Source organism: Podarcis melisellensis (assembly GCF_964234715.1).
Source record: "Podarcis melisellensis genome assembly, chromosome: 12".
Taxonomy (NCBI): Eukaryota; Metazoa; Chordata; class Lepidosauria; order Squamata; family Lacertidae; genus Podarcis; species Podarcis melisellensis.
Window position 1 is genome coordinate 23,934,692 of NC_138544.1, and position 15,620 is coordinate 23,950,311.

Sequence of the window (15,620 nt, forward strand, 5' to 3'; positions counted from 1 at the left end):
TGTGCGGTTTGTGCCCATTGTTTAAAATACAGCAATACAAAGTGTAATAAACACTTTCAGGAACATGGGAATTGAAACTCCAGCCAGTTGTACTATTGTCCACTGGTTTTCAGCGGAGAGATACTGTACTTTATGAGAATTATAAATACTTGGCATGCTTTGTTGTTCTTCCATCTATGTATCTATATTACACACTAAATAGATATTGTCTGAATACAAAAAAGTGAAAATTCTTTATTCAAATAGTGACAATTTCTAGAAAAACGATGCTAATCTGAACCAGTATTTAGCAACATGCAAGGAAAGAGTAGCAAACAAAAGCCCTGAAATGATACTTTGAATTTCCTAAACTTAGCTTTCACTTTCTTACACTTCAGAGCCTCTGATCCACTGTTGAATGTTTAACTGCCATTCCCCTATGTCAGTTTCTAGACAAGACAAGACAAGACACCTCCAAAGAAATCTGAGAATGGCTGCCCTGAGATTCCCACATTTACAGTACAATCCTGACACTTACAATACAATCCTAGGCATGTCTATTCAGATATAGGGCCCATTCAGTCCAATGGAGCTTTCCCCATGGAAAGCAACTATAGGACTGCAGCCTTCATCAAATTAACTTTGAAGCACAAAGAAGCTGGCAATAAGTGCAGTCATGTCACAAGCACCCAGTCGAGTGCCAGGAAGCATTTTGCCTCTAGGGAAAATGGAGATAGCGAGACTACTGACAGGCTGTATTTAAGAGAATTCAAAATTAAATTTAATGCTCTTGCGTACTTGATCACCCATCCTTTTCCTTTCTGGCAACTCAAACATTCCAACCTTGGGCACATTTATCCAACAAACAAATGGGATTCATTTCCAAATAATCCTGTTTAAGATGGGAGTTAAAGAGCAAGTCCCTATTGCCAGACTATGCCCCATACAGACAATTCTACAATCCCAATAAAACCACAAACTAGAACTCACATAAAATAAAATAAAATAAAATAAAATAGAAGGCACTTAGGAAAGAGGAGTAGTGTTCAAACTAAGACAACTGCAGAAGAGAAAAGCACATACAAATAGGAATAAATTAAAGCAGAAAAGTTTGGGTTAAAAAAATTAGAACCTATGGTGTACAGATGAAACATACAGTATAAAGCGTTATGCGAAACAGCCTACTGGTTTGTTGAAGGAAACTGAACGATGTGGATTGAGGCTTCTGTTATGTAAATCATGGGTCATAACCCTAAACATTTGCACCAGCTTGTCTCTCTGTAGTAACATCATAACTAAAGTACATTAAGCAGCACTAGTACCTGCTACTTCAACAAGTTTTAACTTATGGCTTTCGTTATAAGTGAGGACATTACTAGACAGGACATTAAACTGTTTTTATACGCAACAACAGCGGCAAAAGTTTTGTTGGCCCAGAAATGGAAGCAAGAAGAAATACCGCCAAAAGAAGAATGGCAGACGAAATTAATGGACTACGCAGAATTGGACAAAATGACAGGAAGGATTCGAAACCTGCAGGATCAGAGATTTACAGAAGATTGGAAGAAATATACGAACTATTTGAATAGCAACTGTAATCAACAAATTGTACTAGTAGGACTACAAGATGTTTGCAAAGAAGAGAGGCATTAGTTATGATATTTAAATGTAATAGTGAAAGTAAGAAATGTAAATTAAGTGAAAAAGATTGGAAAATTTTCAGATGTGATTGACGGAAGTAAAAAAATAAGATATAAAAGTATGTTCAATAATTGTTGAAAATGATATGCCAATACACACACACACATATATTTGTATACTGTATGTATATACATAAACATGTATATACATACAGTATACAAAAGCCATTATATATATATATATATATTGTATACTGAGTCCAAAAACCCATTGGAAACATTCAAAACACATATAGAAAGCCCAGTATTTAGAACTGCACCCAGTGGCGGAGCTTCATGCTCCAGCACTGGGGGGGGGGGGAGAGAGAGAGCAGGCGGGGGCAGGGCTGGCACACATCCCTGGGGCGGGGCGCCCAGCGTGGGCAGGGGGGCAGCCATAATGGCACCCCAAGATCGCGCTGCTGGGGGCAGTGCCCTCCCCCCCGCACTCCTCTTCCTCTGCCAGTGACTGTAGTCCCAAATAAAAGAGCTGACAAACCATTGCCTGCAAAAATGTTAAATCAGTTTAGCTGTGCCTAGGGGTATGTGGCTCTGGCAGGGCAAAGTAGGAAACAAATTCCAGAAGGGAAGAGAATAAATAAATGTCCAAAAAGTGTAGGTATGGGCAAATGTCATCTTCCACTCCAATTCATTTTTTGTATATGATTTCATTCCATGTTTTCCGATCTTTCTTCTTTAAAAGCCTGCTCTTCAACGTTTCAAAACTTGATTCAGCATGAAGTATGTTTATATATGTGATGCAGCCAGATTATTGCAAGTTTCACCTGAATTATTTGTAAACCCTTCTGCATATGGGCCGACCCTGGGATTATTCACATGCAACAAAGTAGTTCATACGTTTGCAAGGCTGAAACAAAAGTGCATTTCTACATTTGCATGGACAATACACACACACACACACAAGCCAGATCCAATGTTGCAGATCCAATGTCCTTCCTGTTCTCTCCCTGAAGACCTTCACCCCCCATCTATTCTGGAGGGTTGCCCCAACCCTCCACAGCAGATTTGGGGTGGGATGGGGGTTGAGGCACTAAGAGTTGCAGTGCGGAAGAGAGGAAGGCAACTCTAATGGATACAAACAGAAGTCCATTGGGGAAACCATGACTGGAGATCACCCTGAATGTGTAAATAGCCAGGACCTGTGTTTCAGGAACTGCAAAAGCCAGTGGTTCACAAAAATCCCAATTCATTAATTTTTTTTGTAGAGTGGGGGGGGGGGAATAGGGTGTCCACTTATGCAATACCAAAAAGAGGACAAAACATGGCACAAATCTGCATACAATTTGCATATGCTAATATATACCTAAAGATACAAATGTAGAAAGAATGACTCTAATTTAAAAGGAAATGTAATACATTGCCACCATTGTGGCAGGTGACCAGGTGTGTTCCTGCTGAATCTGCTGTCCATTCAAGTGCTAACTGTTGAAAGGTAACTTCAAGGTCGCTGCTGTTCCTTCTATTTATCTTTAAATTAGACTTCAACCAGACAGACATTTCAATAGAGGACTCCTTCAAACAGAGAACTGTCCACTGACAGCTCTACAAATAGAGGACTGTCCTCTATAAAATGGGACACATGGCTACCCTAGTGGATTGGGTCATGTCGACCCTTAATTTGTATATATCGGATTTCTTACAGTACTTTTTAAAAGTGCTGTTTGTCTTATGTAGCATTATATGGATGTTATAAGGAAGACTAAGAGCAGTGGTGAAAGCCAAATAACTAAGGATCAGATAGCAGCGCTTCTGTAATTTCAGAAGACTGACTGTGCAAGCCCATATGCAAGCTCACACACATGTGCTCTGTGTTAATTAATCCAGACTAATACCGTCCCCCTGATTCTGAATTTACAGTCACTACATGGATTGGAATCCCTCCTTCAGACATAATCCCATCACAAGCGAATAGAAATGACCTACACTTTACCACCATCACTGTAAATTCCAGACAGCAGAATGAGTTATAAGTGATAACTAAAGTCCCAGTATGGGTTCTATGAGTATGTAACCTGTTCAGGTTTCCTAGCTAATTCACCCTACTTCCTTACAGTTCATTTGCTTTCTTTGATGAACCACTAAAGCATTACATCCCACAATCCCCTGGTCCACAATCCAGAGAACTACTTTAGGTTCATCCGAAAGCTGGCACATACCCTATGGAACTCTTGAATGTTTTCTTTTTTTGAGCATGCCATAACAGTTTTGCATCTTTATCAGGGCCGGATTAAAGTTTGATGAGGCTCTAAGCTACTGAAGGTAATGGGGCCCTATATATGTCCAGCTGTCCTTTATCAACAACAAATTGTCGCTTTTTTGTGTTGAAAATATGCTATATGGTCATTTATGGACCTACTAGGTATCTAAAGCCACTTGCCACTGTTGCTGTATGTAGGTTTTATTTTATTGGTTTTTTATCTTATATTTTGGAAATGTACATCCAGTGGTTTTTTTCCCTTTAATTTTTTTTGGGGAGGGGCCCACCTAAGCTATAGCTTATTTAGCTTATACGTAAATCTGGCACTGATCTTTATCGATTGATTGAATAATATTTATACCTCATCATTTGGGGTGTGGAATCTCAGAGCACCCTGAGGTGGACCTTCAAGAAAGACCTTAACATATGCTACTATTCAGGTGCCTTGGTTCTAGGTCATGCATACTGAATATGTCGGATTGCGCCCCAAAACTGAGACACTGCAGCTGTTTAAGCACAGGTGAAATGGTATCCGAATACCTGGTGGGTATATGAGAGGGTGCTACTTGAGAAATGCAAGCTAGACACCAGTAGTGACACAGAGCAAGCTGAGCATTTTTTTTTTTTGACAATGATCCTAGAGTAGAATCACACAATGAGAGATCTCAAAAACTGCAAGCATTATATCAAATTAAACTAACACTAGTATATCTAAAATATTTATTAAAATTACTTTGGAGAAGTGACTTCTTTGAATTTCCAAGCAGGGAGATATGTATATGTATATGTATATATATTAAATGAAGCATAACATCTTACAAGCTCAGGAAACCATACTAAGTCTTATTTTTTAAACTTTACTTTGAAAATCCTCCATTAAAAAACCCCACCAAAAACCCAGCCATCTCCCTTTGGACAACTCCATATTTTCAAGTGTTTTACTACAATCACCATTTGCATGCTAAAATCAGAACGCCAACTTTTAATTAAATAAGATCACGTGGGGCTGCCTTTGAAGAGCTCTCAGAAAAGATAACTGAGTCAAAATGGCTGCTGCCAAACTGTCAACTGGGGCGGGCCATAGGGAACATACGATGCCAATTTTCAAACAGCTTCATTAAATCCAAGTGGCTTCCCAGGCCCAGTTTCAAGGGAAGGTGCTGACATTTAAAGCAATAGGCAGCCAAACATAAGCATATCTATCTGCTGTACACCAAATTTAATACATGCAAATTTAATACATAAGTAAAATAAATAAACAGAAAGGTGCTTACCGGACTTACGAAGAAGAAGAGTCTGGATTTGATATCCCGCTTTATCACTACCCGAAGGAGTCTCAAAGCGGCTAACATTCTCCTTTCCCTTCCTCCCCCACAACAAACATTCTGTGAGGTGAGTGGGGCTGAGAGACTTCAGAGAAGTGTGACTGGCCCAAGGTCACCCAGCAGCTGCATGTGGAGGAGCAGAGAAGCAAACCCAGTTCACCAGATTACGAGACTACCGCTCAGTGGCGTAGCGTGGGTTGTCAGCACCCGGGGCAAGGCAAGTAATTTGCACCCCCTAACCCGTGGATTTGCGCCCCCTAACCCTAACTCCCATTTGTTGCGCCTGGTGCGGCCGGCCCCCCCTGCACCCCCACGCTACGCCACTGCTACCGCTCTTAACCACTACACCACACTGGGCTCACCAGACTTAACCATTCTTAGCAATGGACCCATAAACAGGGCCTTCAAAGCCTATCTCAGAGCCCAGACACACTGATTATGGTGCAGGTGGTCTTTCAAGCAGCTTGGTCCCAATTCATTCAGAGCTTCAGAGGTCACTAGAAATGGCAAGCATGGCAGCTAAGATGACATCGTGTGCTCTGAGTGCCTGGTCCTCACAGACAAGTAGACACCTCCATTCTGCAGCCGTTGAAGCTTCTGAACCATCTTTGAAGGCGGCCTCACATAGAGCAGATAACAGTTGTCAAGTGTGGTTCTAACTATGGAATGTATGGTTGCTGCAGGGTCTCACAGCATAGAGATTCTCCATCCAGTACATATCTTCTGAAGGCATGGAAATCAAGGCTTTGAAACTCTTATTTTAGAAGACTTTTAGAAGACCTCTGAAGGCAGCCCTGTATAGGGAAGTTTTCAATGGTTGCTTTTTTTTGTTTTGTTTTATATTATGTTTTATATGTGCTGTATGCCGCCCAGAGTGGCTGGGAAATCCAGCCAGATCTCCGGGGTAAAAACATTATCGTTGTTGTTGTTGATGATGATGATGATGATGATGATGATTCTGCCTCCTCTCTGTTGGCTTTACAATGGTATTCAAGAGTTACGCTTTTTCAGAAGACAGTTCAGGCTTTTCTGAGTTCCAAGGGGTCTCCTTCCCTAGCAGATCTACTTGGTTTCTTCTCTAGCTTTATTATTTATTTAGTTAGTTAATTGTTTGTTTGTTCACAGTTTTTTATTAGCCAATTATTTGGGAGCATTCTGTTTTATCCATTGTTTTAATTTGCATTGTACAGAACCACATATGCTTTATTTCAAAAGAGCAGGATCTACGTAATGCAAATGTCCCTGGGAACACCAAGCAAGCTATTATTATAAAGATGCTGGCTGGCTCAGGCTTGAAAACATCTCAAATATGTTTTAGCTATAAAAACTCAACACAGTGTTATTTCCCATTATTCCCCATTAAACAGTTATTATTACGGAACATGAATGATGGGCATAACAATTATATTCAAAGAATAACTTCCTTGTATAAGCATTTTCCTACTTTTTAACTTGGCTGATACTCAATTAGACCAGAATATAATCTCTGGTCTAATTATTGCTATGACCTAGTAACTTACTAAAGCTGCAATTCCATTCATACTTGCTTGGAGTATGCAACACTAGAAGTTATGGTACTTACTTTGGAGTAAACATTATTGGATTGCAAGTAACCTTCTTTTTTTTTTAACCAGAAAAGTAGTGCACTGATGATACCTAAAGACCCTAAACCTAAAAGTAAGTTCCACTCAAATCAATGTAAACATGCTCAGGACTGGAATGCAAAGGCAGCAATCCTAAGTATATTTATCTGCAAATGAATTACATTTCAATTAACTTCCCAAATAAGACAGCATTAGCTGAATGCAAGCACTAAAAATTAGGACTGTGTGTTTGGCATCCATTTCCAAATTTAACAAAGTAATTTAAAGAAACACATCTGTCATGTTAGCACAGCTTTAAAGTTTTGGTTCGTAGTTAATATCACACCTCCTTTTACATTTTGCATCTCACCAAACTGAGTCAACATCATGATTCATTAAGTTTTTGAAGACGGAAACAAAGGGCTATCAGGCTGGGTGGGAACTCTTGTTATTTAAGATTTCGTGCTATGCTTCACAAAGTACCTCCTGATGCAGCTATGTGACATGTACCAAACTGTACACAATTTGCATGGTTTGCAGCCTTCAGATATTAGATTTGGCAACATTCTACTTCCGGAAAACCAGAGCCACAGTCCTGCATGCTTCTGCATCGGCTACAGTGGAATTCAAGCAACACAATTGTGCTAAGAACTTCATCCCAGGACCGTAACTCTTTAACATACAGTAACTAGAGGTAGAAGTTCTTTACTCTCAAACCCATGCCCAGACAGCTACAGCATGGCTAAACAAATCAGGTAACAAAATGTGTCAGTTCATATAGTTGCTAGTTCATATAGTGAACTAGCAACTATATGAACAGCAATGCAATTTAAATGACTTAATTGAAACTGGTTAGCCTCTTAACGATTAAAAAATCTATATGCAAATCCAAAACCCAATTCAGGAAAGGATCATTCAGTTAAATGGAATGACTAAGTGGGGGGGGGGGAAATTCAACAGCCTTTAGAATCCTGACTTTAATGTGGATTTTAAACAAATGTAACTACATAACCATTTTTTAAGTAGTAAGAGGTGTAGACAAAGGTAACAAGCGACTGGGACCAAATTTTACTATCCTCTGTCGAAGATAATTTTCAACTTGCTGAAGTAAGTGTTTTAAGCTGTGCATTAATTCACTTTGGCAAAAGAGAAGAAACGCTGATGGAACTTGAAAATTGTGAAATATTACACAGGGCTAATTTTATCTGCCATCAGGAAGACAGTCAGTTGTATGAAATTTCATATGAACCTAAACTAGGTTTCCACTTAAAGGCAGATCACACCAAAGGCAGCTTCCTAATTTATGAGGCCTGCACAATTATTTTTTAACTAGACACGTTGGATGATTTTCACACAAAAAGGAAGAACAGAATATTCTAAAGCAGCCCAGATCATAAAAAACAGAGGCATATTCATGATAAGTACCCAGGTTTGTATTGTGCTGAAGTACAAAATATCTCAAAGTGGGTTTGGGTCTTTCCGTTGAGGTGTGCAGATTGAATTGCTTTGTCCCTACTGCCAGCATAAATAAAGATTTGCTAATATGGGAGGACGGCAAAATATCAAGTGTCTTAAGTCAATTTATAGTTACCCCCTTCCAACTAAGGGCTGCTTCACACACACACTACATGGTGCCAATTGCCTAAACTCTAAACCTGGTGTGAGCAAACGTTTGTGAAATGTTACAAACTTCCAATACATGACATACTTCATCACACATGTGATGATCGATGTCTCTCACCCAGCGTGAAATAAACACAGGTGTATGAGAATTGCACATTGGATCTACCCTATTTTCTAGACAGGACTGATTTCCAAGTGGGAATATTGCAAGATTAGATTAGGTGTAATGCTATAAAAAAGTTTGTAATAACTGGGCCGAGAGACCAGGAACACTTTTCTAGATTCTAGAAAGGGCCCTCGAACTAAATATCACAATGCACAACATCTAGACAAATGGAGCCAGTGACTTCTGAAGAGTCATAGCAAACTATAGATGGTCCACTCTGTCTTGGGCTTTCCCTGCAGTTTCAAACTATGCTCTTTTTGAGATCCCCCTTTCCTCAACCTCATTCCCATTCCAGTCTGAATTGCAACACCAATTTTTGCTGTTAATACAGTTTGCTGTGTCAACAGATCTGTCTCAGTCCTCACCTTTTTATATACAAGAGAAGGATATCCAGAATACCTATACTGCAATCCTAAACAACACTTCAAGTCAAATATATCACCCCTAGTCTTACTTCTTTCTCCGCTACTCATTGGACGTAGGTATCTTTTTAAAGAGAGTTTAGCCTGAGCAGTTGTAACCATTGGCACCACATAATAAACAAGTTGTTTTGTTTGTCAAATTTACTGTTTGAGCCCTGTCTCCCAGCACAAGCATGAGACATAAATGGAAGTACAGCACCATTATCATGATACCTTACGAATAGGTAATAATTCACCACAAAACACAGGATAGCACATAGACAGCAGAAGAAAAGAGTAGACAAGGGAAAAAAGAACCGCATTCTGGAGGATAAGTTGCTTCACCCAATCCACAAGTCAACTCTCCTTCCTAGTGCCCGTATTCTGTTCTCTCTCAACAGTAAAAGTAACATGGAAAATCTGTCTGGGTCTATGATTCTGAATGTAAGACTAGTGGAGTTCTAGCTGTTCAATCCACTGTTGAAAGCAGATCTCCCGTTCCAAGTAACTACAGTACTTTAATCAAGTGTTTGACACCCACCAACCCGCTCTCACCCCTTCCATTTCTTGAAGCGGTGAGATTAATTTTTCCACGAGCCTTTAAGTTGCTTGGAAAATGTGACTAAAAATGTATAGAACTGTCTAGCCTTAAACCCGGGATAGAATCAACTTTTTTTGAAAGCATTAAAGGGCACGCAGTGAGCTGCTGCTACATGCTGCACTGGAGAACTATACATCTCTGGGATGTATATACTGTACTGCGCCATCTAGTTAACCGACAACAGGTCTCTCAGGCTTACGTTCAAAGTGGATACCTTAAGAATCTTGGACTTGGGAATGATTAGTTTCTTTCAAGATCCCAATTGTTTCTTTATAAGGAAAAGAAATATCACAACCAAGATAATCTATGTCCTGTGGATATGGGAAAATCTAGGTTATAATAGCCCGGTGGACTTCTACATCAAACTTTGATTTACAAGATAAAAGCAACTTTTAAATTAAAGTGCCTTTCTGTGAACAGAGCTTATTATTCCAAAGACAGGAGTGATTTTCCTAGAAAGTTGTCTCTGTGTGCCTGCCTATTATCTTTGATTTTCCCCTTCCACTAATGAGCATTTATCTAAAAGAGCCTCTTAATCCTCTGATGTGTGCTTCTGGTCAGAGGTAACAGTTTGAATAAAACCACTAATCACTTATAGCTGATCATTAATCACACTTCTCTCTGGAGCTTTGCAACCTGCACAAGAGAGGGGGGGGGGAGTCCCAAGAATGAGATTTAGCCGTTTAAAGTTCTTGCTGAAAATTTTATCTGAAGCGTAAAAGTAAAAGATGCTCAAGACTGCTTTCGAAACTTGGCATACTCCACCCCCAGTTATGCAGCAGAACAGTTCCGAGTTGTGTTGCCTCTGCCCTCAAAAAGAAGAACCTAAAATTATATTTACACACTTGCATATTTTATATTTGCGTGGTGTGTGCATATGTGAATGTACAGACAAGATCTGGATTGAAATAATCTATCTGCCTAGGTTTATATTCACTTTTTCTCCATGACAGTTTCTTCCTGCAAAAAAAAAAAAAAAAAAGTTTTCTTGGGAGTTAGTTGAGGTAACTCGCTAGACTCAAGGCACCTCAGTTCCAAATCTCTCTCAGGTCCTAGTTTCAGCCAAGTGCAGCGTCCCCAGGAGCCAGTGGAAAGGCTGCTACAACTGGAAGCTCCCTGGGTTTAAAAATAAAAACCTCGGGAAATTCAATAGGATATTTCCAAGTAAGATATAATCGGGATCGGAATGTTCCCGCCCAACCTTTCGGTGATGACCAGGAAATCCCTAGAAAACTCTCCCTTCCCGATCAGACCTTTTTCCTTCTTCCAAACTTTGCGCGTGCAGTATCAGCCCGATTCCGTGTAAGAAACTTCTCATCGCGCTGCTTGGTGTTGGGGATTTAAAGAGACAGGCTTACTACTTGCCTACTATCCCGGTTAAAAGGGGGAAAGGGGTGTGTGCTGGAGGTGGGGGGTGGGAGAAAGCTCTTTGTCTTTGGCGCTGCGAAGTTTTCCTAGGAGCCCTGGATCTCGACGATCGCTCAGCATGGCGCAAACACCGCAGCAGGCAAGTTGAGCTTAGCAGGTATTTCCCCTTTTGACGCTCTTCTCAGACGACAAAACTTAGCCAAGAAGGAGGGTTTGGGGGGTGGGGAGAGGGAGACATATCCCAGTGTTTAAGAGGGGGAGGGTTTGGATCTAAAGGAATCGGACAGAGCCAGGTAGCAGCGCCTGATCAGCCGGGTTGCTGATCCTCAGGCCAACCCCCAGCCCCCAAGATCGGAGTCTCTTAATCACACATTTTACTAGCCTGCAGAATGACGTAATGGCCCGGGATCCAGCCTCTGACTCCCAGACAGAGTGTCAGATAGGGCGGGAGCGACACTGTGTGTGTGTGTGTGTGTGTGTGTAAAGGAAGGGGCAGCCACCTAACAACCAAACACACACACACACACACACACACACCTTTTTGGAACAGGGGACCACGCGGGGACAGGCGATGGAAAGGTGGTGCGGCAAGGAGGGCGCAGAGAGATGGTCTCCTCTGCCCTCGCCGAGATGGCCCAAGCCAAAGGATGAAACTTCTCCTGGTCGCTCCTTAGTCCCTAAGCTGAGTTCAAAAGTTTTCGCGCTGGAGACACGAAGCGATCAGGAGGTGGGGTGGGGAGGCAGCCGCGAGCTGGTGGGGAAGGAGAGCGCTGTCATTGCGCCCAACAAGGAAGATCTTGCGGGACAGGACAGGGGGCGGCGAGCCGGGTCGCTCTCTCCCCTTACAAAGCGCTTGCCCGAACCTAAGAGGTCGGCGGTGGTGGCAACATGCTGGCCACGAGGTTTACCTCTCTGGTTTCTTGCGGGCAAGCGGCGATGGCATCAGGAGTGCCCCCAAGCCAAGGGGACGGGGCATTTAAAAGAAACAGTTCAGGGGACGAGTTGCCAGCCTGCCAGCCTCCCTTCCATCAGGGATTTTTTTTTTTAATGCCAGAGGAACACATACGCCTGGAGTGTTTCTGAGCACACGCAGAGCGCACCGTTCTCCGCGCCTGAGCGATCGTTTCCCAGCAATTTACGGGGTCTGGGGAAGGGCTTTCTCGGGTTGTCGAAGTTCCCAAAGTCTTGTCGGGCCAGAAGGTGGAGGCGACAGGTAGGATCTCATTGATGGAGTCTCCCTGACAGCAAGAGGACGACTTTCTTCGCCACCGCTTTGGTTCCACAAGCACCCAAACTTTCGTGCACTTGGCGGTCGCCAAAGGTTGCCTCTGCCGCTTCTTCGCCTTTTATATAGAGAAGTCCCCCCATTTTAACTCTTCACAGCCCAGGCGGGTTATTTCCTTCCAACACACACACACACACACACACACACACACACACCCATCCCCCGGCAAATAAATAAACGAATAACAGATAAATCTTCCCACTTGATAACGCACCGTGCCAGCGCACGGGGCAAAGAGGCGGAGCGCGCGGAGACGCCCGCATCCCCCCGTTACATCTTCCCGGTTCGGGTCTCTCCCACACTTTCCCACCTAGCCAATTCTCGCCTCCCGGTCGCCGAGCTGAGAGCGAGAGCGGCTCCTTCTCCCAAGTGAAAGTCATACCCAAACAACCATCAACTTGTAGCAGAGACCCGGGAAAAATCCCAGACGCAGCAGCACAACCAAAACAGAAAGAAAGGAGAGAGAGAGAGAGAGAGAGAGAGAGAGAGAGGGAAAAAACATCGTTTACAAACATTTCGCAGTTTTTACTCGATCGCTGTTGTTGTTTTAACCCCCCGCCACTTTGCGTTTTCTTTTGCCCCGCGGAGTACCTGCCCCGCGTGTGTGTGTGTGTGAATTCGCACACACGCGCGCGCGCTCGTTGGGGCAAGAAGAAAGCAGCAGCAAAACCCCTTGCAAGCGAGAAGTTTTGAGCAAGGCGAGTTTTGCCTCTCTTTTTTTGTTTTGTTTTTCCACCCCCCTACAACGCGATGTAAAGTTGCGTTTTGGGGCAATCAGAAAGGCAGCTCCGTATTTCGAGGGACTTACCCAACAAGTGTAAGCGGGGAAAGGACCAGCGAGCAGCCTGGGTGAAGGAACCACGTTGGACTGAGAGAAGGTTACAATACGTTCTATTTAGAGAAGCATTACATCACCCTCCGTGACGTCACGTGGGATTCCTGAACTTCTAAATCATTGCGGTCCCTGCTCAAGGGAGAGAGCCGAGCGGTGGGCGGGGCCCGGAGGGGCGTGTCCTGGCTGGGCTCCGCCCCCGCCCGCCTCCCCTCCAGCCATTCAGGGCGCAGGGAGGAGGAGGAGAGGGAGGGCGAAGGCAGAGAGCGCAAGCGGCGCAAGCAACAGCTTGCCGCGCCGGGGATGACAGGACGCTGCCCTTAGTTCTGTGAGTCAGCTTGGAAAAAATCTCCGGCTAGATGGGTTCGGGAGAAGGAAGCTGGAAAGCGGCGAGCCCCCACCTCCGCTCCCGGGGGAGAAGGAGGGCGGGCGGGCGGGAGAAGTCCCAGGGAGCGTCCCCGGTGCAGTTGCCGGAGGCGGCGGAGAAAAGGGCTTCGTGCAACGGCGCCCATTCACACGTGCAGTTATTGAAGAAGGGTAGCCCACCCCCCAGGGCTTAATCTGAGCCGAGGTTCGACCCCAGAACGCTGAAGAACAGGAGAAAGGAAGCCTCTGAGCACATGCAGAGGGCGCACTGCCCGCTACGAGGCAGGTCGTCTCAGTAGCTCTAGCCTTGGTGCATCCTGAACTCTGTTTTGCAGCAACCTGCGGCATCTTGAATGTGCTCCCTTGAACTCAGTACTCTGGTCTTGCGCATACCTAATCACATGTCCCGTTTCGGCCACCGGTACTTACTCCCAGACCCGGGAAAACGTGCATGGGGCTTGGAATGCAAGTCTGTTGCTACAAACTCTTGCTACAAACTGCAGGGAGGTTACATCCAGATCAGTTTGTGCACCTCCATCCAAATGTTGCTGCTTTTTGCTTTACATTGATAAAGATTTGAGAAGAACAAAGCTGGTTCTCTGCTTTGTAATATTTTAATAAGTCCTAATTAAATTATTATCATACTGTTACCTTTGGATTTTGCAGCCTCAGTTTCCTATGGTTAACTATTTGAGGCCTGATTGACAGAAGCAGCCATGTAGGAAATACAATTTTGACCATCCCTTCTTTTTCAAAGAGCTAAGATTGGTCAGGTCAGTTTATTCTCTACTGGCAACTGATGTAAGGAGCATTTATTCTGCCAATCACTGTGGGTCTTAGAGTCAGTTGCTGCCAAGGAAAAGATCTATAGGGTCTCTCCTGTGTAAATGGGGGCCTAGTCTTTCACTTGCCTCCTCAAATAAAGGACCTTCTGCTCCTCTTAGGGAATGAGCAGCAGCAGAGGTGGGATATAATTAATTATTATTATTATTATTATTATTATTATTATTATTATTATTATACCCTGCCCATCTGGCTACTGTAGCCTTTCTTCTAGAAGATCAAGATAATCAGGTGATAGCAAGAACTGGGGTGGGGGTGGGGGTGGGAATAGCAGGAGCAATTAGAATATGATCTATTATTTGATTATTGATGTAAACCTCCAGAATGTTTTTTGTATAGTTAAGTTTTTACCTCTATCTTCAGTACATTTTATTTTATTTCATTGCTATGGCTGGTAGCTGATGCAAATCAAGATTCTTCCAATTCTGATTCTGAACCCCAATCCAAGGTGGGTCAGTTAGGAAAGGGTTGTGCGTACTTCATAGTTGACTGGAAATAAACTGTAATATTTTTAAGCATCCCCTTCTCAAAGAACTGCTGTGTATTTGAAATTTCTTGTCCCAACACTGCAAAGAAAAATTTGGGATCTGGGAGATCTGGGTACCAAACCCAGGTCGCTAAAAAAAGGTATGCATATCCCAACCTTCAAAGTAGGACTCAAACATAGAATCAAGTAAGAGCAAAAAGTGTTTTTTGAAGTGCTACTAAAATGCACCTTTGATACCACAAAAAGTATGATCATACAATAAAGGTAAATATAAATTACTTGGATGAAGGAATTGAGGGGATGCACATCAAATTTACAGATGACACCAAAGTGGGAGGGGAAGCCAACGCTGCAGAAGACAGAATCAAAGTTCAAGATGACTTTAACAGATTGGAAAACAGAGCCAAAACTATCAAAATGAATTTCAATAGGGACAAATAGTTCTACACTTAGCCAGGAAGAACCAGCTGCACAAATATAAGGAGGAGGACACCTGGCTTGCCAGTAGTCCACATGAAAAGGATCTGGGGTCCTTTGTCGACCACAAGGTTAATATGAGTCAACAGTGTGATACAGCAGCAGCAGCAGCAGCAAAAAAAAAAAAAAGGTAATGCTATTCTAGGCTGCATCGACAGAAGTATAGTGTCCAGATCATGGGAAGTAATAGTACCATTCTATTCTGCCTTGGTCAGACCTGGAGTCCTGTGTCCAGCGAGGGAACACAAAACATACACTAAGATGCACTGTTAGAGTTGCACCACACTGTCCCCATCTCAGCAGAGCAGTGAGCCTACAAAGTGCGCAGTAAAGGACTTTGGTGAAAGGCCACTTGACACAGAAAGAGATTTTTGCAAAAAACAACTG

General features: G+C 43.0%; 1 protein-coding gene across 4 annotated transcripts in view; it reads right to left on the bottom strand.

Annotated features, from left to right (window-relative positions):
* Positions 1-13,118, bottom strand: part of CREB5 (cAMP responsive element binding protein 5) — a 262,546-nt gene extending 249,428 nt beyond the window's left edge. For 3 of the 4 annotated variants that reach the window (XM_081883355.1, XM_081883352.1, XM_081883356.1), the window contains exon 1: positions 13,037-13,111. The gene's annotated coding sequence lies outside the window, so the exon portion shown is untranslated. Of the gene's footprint in view, positions 1-13,036 lie in introns of all 4 variants that reach the window. The other variant, XM_081883354.1, reaches the window with a different exon arrangement.
* Between the last annotated feature and the right edge of the window lie 2,502 nt (positions 13,119-15,620).